Genomic DNA, 8,231 nt, shown 5'->3' with positions numbered 1-8,231 from the left:
GCAGGCGCGAGAAATCCCTCTACCAGCTGGACTCCAACTGGCTCTCTTGGAATGCCACCCCCAGAACCTGGAACCAGGGAACAGGTAAGGTTTCAAATCCCAAGTATAACACAATCCCACAAAATTCTTTGTGTTCTCTGATGTAGTCCCCAGAATTTGAACAGCGATGGACTCACAGGATTACCAGGTTCTTCTTTACTACAGATTATGCCAGATAGCTACACAGATTTACCACCTGCTAAGGGCAGGTGGTTATTATGATCAGGGGGCCCTAAGCGGGTCTAGATGTTGGGCTTAGGGCGTTGGGCGCTGTTTGGCCAGAAGGACATTAACATTGTATTAATCCCCACATTTGTTTCTGCAGGAGCTTTGATGCCCCCTTTCTGTGGGGTGGTCAGGTGGGGACTGAATTTAGCCTCTCATCACTCTGTTTGGTCCAGAGCTAAAGTGATTTTTACTGGGTACATTTATGCACTTTAAGAAATAGTTTTTTGGGCTGAGGAGGGTGTAAGTTCTACTTGGGCAACACGCACAATCCTTTCCATGGTGAACCACAAAAGTAATTAAATTGAGCTGTGCTTACCCCTAACCCTCTGGAACCTTGGCAAGCAGCAATTACAGTTAAGTATGAGTACTCACAAACATTTGCCCAGGGGCCACAAAGTATAGTCTGATGTGTGACCGAGGGCCGCACTGATGCCAGCAAGGTGGCAGTAGGGGGTCTGGGTGGATCATGGATTGTGTAAAGGTCTAAAAAAAAAAAAAAAACAGACAAATATTTATTTGCAGTTTAACTAAAATTAAGTGATGCAGGACACCACCGTAGTTACTTCAATGCTTTATTTAACCTGCAAATATACGCTTGCCCATTTATTTAAAAATGAAAACTGAGTTTCAGTGCACAGCAAGTAAACAGCAGTCCGCATGTAAAGGTCAAGAGGGCCGCAGCCCCTGGGCCGTACTTATAAAGTTTGCTGATGCTATAAATGAACACACATGTTATGGAAAAGCGTTAGCATCTAGGGCGACAGTGTATCCGAAATGGTGGACAATAAACCCATGTTAACGATGACCAAAGAATAACCTTCTGGGTAGGAGCACCTAATTACAATAGAACTGGAAATACAGTGCACAACTAAATTGCATAAAACTGTAACTATGACATTTGTCAATGGAAACATTCAAATTATGTGTTTGTTCTTCTTGTCAGGCATTGATCCTGGAAGATATAGGTCAACACTTTACGGCCTTATGCTTTATGGTCTCTTCAGGTCTTTGCGAAACAAATGTCACCCAAACATTACACCTTGTCGGGAAGGCTATCAGGATAAAGATCAGTCCCATGAATTGTTGCGCCACCACAAAAATACATTTTGATGAAGCATTGGGGTTGCTTGCTTCTCAGAGGAGCATGCCCACTGTGTGATAAATAATACGAAGGGCCAAAAAATCATGTGGGGCTGGCAGTGCAAGAAATGTCCCGGGGCTGCGGCAGCTGTTGTGTAACCCCTGGCTCAGGTTACTTGAAGAGTGATGACAACAATTTGTGGTATGCTTACTTGAGTTGGTTTGGGTCATGGACACGGTCCGCAAACTGGTGTGTGAAGGCTGACAATGCCGTAGTGCAAATAGCAGGCAGGGCGGCATGGGGAGTCATCGTTTTAGTACGAAGAGCCAGTTGGACATTGTGAATGGTCATTGCTGGGGCTTCACATTGGCACTCACCAAAGGGTTGTTGGTCGTTACTGGTTGTTGGTGTAGCACAAAAAGCAGGTCTTCACCAAAACATTATGGTGGCAGTCATCGTGAGTGACAGTCTCTGTACAAAGGGTCCCATTTGTGGTGCAACGTGCACAGACTTCAGGATTTCATTTTTTCTTCTTGGAAGGAGCTCAGACTGATGCCATCTAAATCTCTAAGACCTAGGAGGCACCATGCACAAAAGCTTCCAATTTACAAGTTACTTTTAGACAAGTGACTTTTTGTATGCTTTGCACGTATACGACAATGTACTCAGAAAATGTTCTGCTTGCAAGCATATTTTTTTAAGCATTTTATCACAACCCTGTATATTTTGTTCAGGGATGAAGTACACAGAGTGGAGGAGTGTGGCTCACTGATTAGAGCGGCAGACCCTGATGCAGAGGTCTGGCCCGGGACCAGGGTTCAATTCCCGACGCGGCAGGGTCCTGAGCCCAAAATGTCCACAGACTCAATAATTCTCGCCTCAGTGCCTATTCTAATCATGGGGTCCCACGCTGCAACTCTGGGCAATAGTTGCTTAATCTCCACTACAGCGGGATGCCTGGCTTTCACCCTGGGGACACCCAGTAGGGGGTTATCTCACAGGGAAAAGCCAGGACGGGTTCCCAAGGCAAGCGCCTTGATGCCTTCGGGTGATACGTGCGCTATATAAGTCGCAATACATTACATTACATTACAGAGCATGCTGGCCTTGTGAATTGCTGTTGTTCATTCGGGTACAGCTCTGAGTTGGAAATTAAAACAATGAATAGAATAGGACCCCAGTGGGAACAGAGACCATTTTTATTATATAAACTGTTTCTGATATATAGCTCATCAGAGGAGCATGTCCATGGATTATCACGGACCTACGCCCATGACTGAGTTCCAGCCCAGCTGACTTCTATCACCATCCTTCAAAGAACAGAGGCCTTTCCCACACCAAGCTGGCTTCCTGATACATCATTCATACAGGTAAATGGGAAGTTAAGCTTCTCCAAGAGATCTGGCAGAATGCACCCCTTATTATGCTTTCTAGCATAGTTAGTGTTAAGTAGGATTATCAGTATGATATATATTCATCATTTGATTTCAATAAGCTGTATTCAATTTTAAGAAGATCATAAAAGCACATGATAAAAACAAAACAGTAATACATTATAGCTAAAAGACAATTGTCATATATAACATAGTTTCCATCAACTAACATTCTCAGTTCACTCATGTTTAAAAAACATCAAAATAGAACAGATCCATAAAGCATGCCGGATTTAAAGTGAATATAAGACTATGCACTAAATGTCATGTCTACCCAGCTAACTCCCCTCCATTGATATTTTCCTACATAGTGTAACTGGCCTTGAAAGCTGGTCAACTACAAAATGCAGTTGCTTAGGGTAAAACCGTATCACCCCCACAGGCCTACACTGAACATATAGCACCCCACACCCCTTCCACGTGCACTGAACACCTGTACAATTCGACCATCGGGGTAGGCTGTCGCCCAGAAACGGACAACACAAGAAAACAATGCCTGGGTGGCCGAGTGCTATCTACTGGATGCCCAACGCATACAGAGTAAACAAACATAGGGTTGGCTCTAATCAGCAAGGCTGAGCCTATATATCAAATAACAAAAAGGGGTGCCAATGCTGATAACATTTCTTCGTAATTATAACTCGTCTTCCACATCCAGAAAATTAATTCAAGAAAGGGTATTGCTATTTATTCGCAATTTGAATTTTTCAGAGATTCAACAGTTCATTACAAAAGTTTTTTTTATTTTTTCATAAAGGAGAGAAGCATTGAAAGAAAAGAAACAGTTACGGACACATCACATTAAACTCAATCATGTCACAGTCAAACGACATTCGCCACATTCATACCTGAATCAAACATACCATATGCTGCTATTTACAAAAAGGAAATACTAATCTGCGCAAATTTATACAATAGTTAGATGTAGTTGTTTGAAAATAGTACATTCCATTAGAATTTTGGATTTCACACCATTCAAATACAAAATATAGTAGGTAATGTACAAAAAAATTCTGCAGAGTCTGAGAATGGTAAAGACTCCTCAGCAGACCAGTAGAAGGTTGGCCTACGCGTTTCGAATGGCCTTCTAGTCATCAGGGATTCTCATCAGGGCCTCTAAACACTGCATTAGTGGAGAGAGAAAAAACATGAAGAGATGTTTTAAAACAACAGAGGGTTGATGTTTACATCAAAACTAAAAACACACATCAGGAGTCTAAGCAATGTACCAGTGGGAGAATAGTACATCATCATCATGATTGAAAAACTTCTTAGGAATCAAGTGGGGTGTGACCAACTAAGCTAGCTTTTATTTTCCATTATTTATTTCCTCAATAAGCAGGGGGTGCCTCTTTTACACTAAATATTCCAAAGATACTTACCACCCAGCGGACTGTGAATTGGTCCTATGTGGGTGAGAACAAAGTGGGCTTCTCAAACAGGGCACAGCCTAAAAAACGAATGGTAAGAAGTGGCAGGGTGGCAAGGTTCAAACGATTTTAAAAAAGACAATCAATAAGAGAGGTGTTGAATTCTTACCACTGTTTAACAGGGATAAGCGCCGGTCGGCAGGTATTTAGGAAGTGTGCAGGGAAGTACAAGGACCTGTGTGAAGTAAAAACGGATCATAACTCAAAGGGAGACCGAACGTTACAAGTTAGGAGAACCACACGTATGCACTTAGAGCCTTTGTTAATATACGCTACCAAGGGATGGAAAATACCTTGTTTCACTCGGTTCCAACCGCCAAAAAAGCAGCGAAAATAAGCACTGGCGCGTGGGACAGGAGCTATCACCGTCGTCGTACACGAAGTGGGCCCGGTCAATCAGGGTTCCACAGTTGCTGATTAATATTCCTAGAGGTGGAATAAAATGCATAATGTAAAGGTATTTAACTCAAATGCTCGGGTTTAGAAAAAGGTTTTTAAAAAAAGGTTGAAATCAGAGTCAGTAAGGTGGTAGCACCTTTCAAACGGCTGTAGCTTATTTAGTCGGGATGCATCTCTGCGACGTACACGGGTGGGCAGCGTCAGCACATACCAAGTTGGTTTCAAGTGCTAGAAGTAAAAGAAAAGAAAACGCTACAACAGAAGTACCGAAAGTATAATTAGGGTTGGCAAGGCTTGAGGCACGCCACGATTATTGGGAGGTCAGGCACAGGGGCTTACCGATATTTTTTAAATCCAGCGATGTCTCGCAGCGAGAGGGGGTCTGTTGGCGTCTAACTGCACACTGATCTCTCGCGCAGGCGTGTTACTTAGCCGGATGTAGTAGTCCTCTATAACGGGGACGGTACCACGTCGCCTCGCCCAGATAGGCGGTTCTAAAGGCTTCTAAGGGTTGGGATGGGGGGAGTGGTCGTGGGCTAGACTCGAGTCATCGAGTTAAATGAAAACTAGTGCATGGTATTTACAAAAAGGCACTCAGTTTCTCAATCATGTATAAAAGAAAACTGGGGCCAGAGCTGGCTTAATAAAAAAGGGAAAATAAAGAATAATAGATGTTGAATAATAAATACCTAGAGGAATAGTGGTGTAATTCACTAGCATGGTGTCACCATGTTCCTACGAAGTGTTAGAATGCCAAGAAGGCATTAACATCAATCATAATTTGAATATTTCCGATAGTTCATTCAAGCCCGACACCACAGTGTCAAATTTGACAATCAACAATGCCTCCCTCTTGGATAGCTTGAGGCTCAAATCGCCTCCACGTGGGTCCTTTTCTATCCTGGAGATAACTGTCCATTTGAATTCATTTAGCCTATGTTGCATCCTAGTCCAGTGGTTTACCAACGGAGCATTCTCAACGTTTCTTTTCAACCTGGACTTATGTTGCGATATCCGTTGGCGTACTTCTTGCTCAGTTTTGCCAATGTACAGGCGGTCACACGGGCATTTAATGCCATAAACTACAAATTTGGATTTGCAGTTACTGAATAACTCATGTTTCCATGAGATACCCTTATGTTGGAAGACTTCACCCTGTATAGTGGTTTCACAGCAGAGGCATGTGCCACATTTATGGTGACCGAGAATTGGGGCCAATCCCATCATTTGGCGAAGGGATGGTTGAGTTTGTGTAGGCATTGAGGCTCTCACCACATAGTTTGCGACACTGTTCTCTTTTTTAAAAGCAAATAATGGTGGATCTCTTAGACTGTCATCCAGATTTTTCACCAAATGCCAGTTGCTCCTAATAATACGTTTCAACTGATTGGCATTGGGGCAAAACGTGGTGACGCACACCTGGTGTTTTTGTTCTGGTTTCTTTTTTCGCTCCAACAGAGTTTCACGGGGGGTCCACCTAGCTCTTTTCATACAATCCTTAACCAGTTTTTTAGGGTACCCTCTATCACAAAGTTTGGAGACAAGGTTTTCAGCATGGTGATAAAAATCGCCCTCGTATGTGCAGTTTCTGTGTACGCGCAGAAACTGCCCATACGGCAAGTTTTCTCTTAAACTTCTCGGATGGTTACTTTGGAACAGTAGCGCCTTATTGCGATCTGTCGGTTTAACAAACTGAGTCGTTGCCAACTTGCCACTTTTTGAAAATACCTCCACATCTAGAAACGAGATTCTATTTTCAGAGTGGGAAAGACTGAATTGTATATCAGGAGTTCTGGCATTTAACCATTGGTGAAACAGAATCAAATTGTTGGTACCTCCAGTCCATACCATGAAAACATCGTCTATGAAACGATACCATTTTCCAATGTACTGTCCAAAGGGGTTGTTGTTATGTATGTACGTGTCTTCGTACATCGACATAAACAGTACTGCCAACTCAGGGGCAAAAGGACACCCCATTGCCACCCCCTTTACCTGGTAATAGAATTCTTTATTGAAACAGAAATAGTTTTTCTTTAGTGCAAATGCCGCTAAGTCTACCAAGAATTTAGTGGGGACTCGCATTGGTCTGGGGCGTGAGTCTAAAAAGAAGGAGAGCACTGCCACTGCCTCCTCCTGAGGGATCTGTGTATATAACGACGCCACGTCAAGAGTGACCAACAGATCTGTCCCTTCACAAAAAGTTATCGTTTCCAACTTGTTTATGAAGTCGGTTGTGTCTTGTAGATATGAAACCACTTGGTTCATAAATTGTTTAAGGAAACAGTCCACATAATTAGCAATAGGTTCCAAAAGAGCCCCCTCTCGCCGCGAGACATCGCTGGATTTAAAATATATCGGTAAGCCCCTGTGCCTGACCTCCCAATAATCGTGGCGTGCCTCAAGCCTTGCCAACCCTAATTATACTTTCGGTCATTATTTCCCAAAAATCGAATGTATAGGTATTTCTCCAAACAATCCAATGACGTGTCAGCACCCTCTAGGTCCATACTGTCTTAGAACAGAAAATCAAGTAGTCCAAACAGATATTCCTGAGTTGAGGTCTGTGTTTAATTTCCACATTTCACAAGCGCGAAAAAGGAGTCTGAGCAGGTCTCACGTGAACGTATTCAGGAGGATAAAAGCATACGTTTGGGATTTATCAAGATCCGAATGGATAATAATATTCGACCAATGATGGGGCTTGGATCCTAAGACTGGATGATAAATGTTGAAAAGGAAAAGATTTTATATATTGGGGCCACAACTATTACGATGATGAAGGACATTAGGAGCGTAAACTTTCAATATTGACCTGCAAATGTGCTGTCAAACATCCGGGCTATCATCTATCCATCACAGAGAAGTGCAACCTTAGAGAATATCTATAATCATAGACCTTTGGAGTGATTAGCAACAAGCCTTGAGAAAGCCCTGCGGGCGAAACGCGCGTCGGCTGCTGTTTACCGCTTGTGAATTGTGGAAATTAAACACAGACCTCGACTCAGGAAGATCTGTTTGGACTACTTGATTTTCTGTTCTAAGACACTATGGACCTAGAATATATAGGGTGCTGAGACGTCATTGGATTGTTTGTAGAAATACCTATACATTCGATTTTTTGGAAATAATGATACTGGTGTGCTCAGGTGTTTTGTATATATATGTATGACCTGGGTTCGGCTGAATCCTAGGACTGAATAACACTTTGGTGGGTAGGTGTCATATACCTTCAGAGCACCCCGGCCACAGTTGCCTTTTGTTACTAATAGATGCTTTCTTCATAATTGGCATAACATTATGATGTGCGGCTCAATTTAAGCAAACCCATTATCTACATATGGGCCGATAGTTGGCCGGGTTGTTAATGTCTTTGCCAGCTTTTTTTATCAGTGGGTCGACTACTACGTTTTTCCAAATTGTTGGTAATCCAGCAATGTTCAGCGAGAGGTTGAATACACGTGTCACTGCCGGATAAATTATCGGGGTTAGTTGAGATAAAATGTGATACGGCAGGGATCCAGCGGGGAGCCTGATTTGATTTCTAACATGACCTTACTCACTTCTTCCTCCGAGAAGGGGCCACTTGATGGGTTGGAGCGCTGGACACAATCATAACAC

The 8,231-nt window shown here is 42.9% G+C and overlaps 1 long non-coding RNA gene across 1 annotated transcript; it reads right to left on the bottom strand.

Annotated features, from left to right (window-relative positions):
- Window positions 1–3,461: 3,461 nt before the first annotated feature.
- On the bottom strand, window positions 3,462–4,883 carry LOC144771978 (uncharacterized). The gene is made up of 5 exons (XR_013599573.1): window positions 4,747–4,883; window positions 4,505–4,637; window positions 4,321–4,386; window positions 4,164–4,231; window positions 3,462–3,904 (listed from the first exon to the last, which is right to left on the bottom strand). It is a non-coding gene; the product is annotated as an uncharacterized LOC144771978 (long non-coding RNA).
- Between the last annotated feature and the right edge of the window lie 3,348 nt (window positions 4,884–8,231).

The sequence above is a fragment of the Lissotriton helveticus genome, chromosome 8 (assembly GCF_964261635.1).
Source record: "Lissotriton helveticus chromosome 8, aLisHel1.1, whole genome shotgun sequence".
Classification (NCBI taxonomy): Eukaryota; Metazoa; Chordata; class Amphibia; order Caudata; family Salamandridae; genus Lissotriton; species Lissotriton helveticus.
The sequence above is the reverse complement of the archived record's forward strand: the minus strand, read 5'-3'. Positions and strand labels throughout refer to the sequence as shown.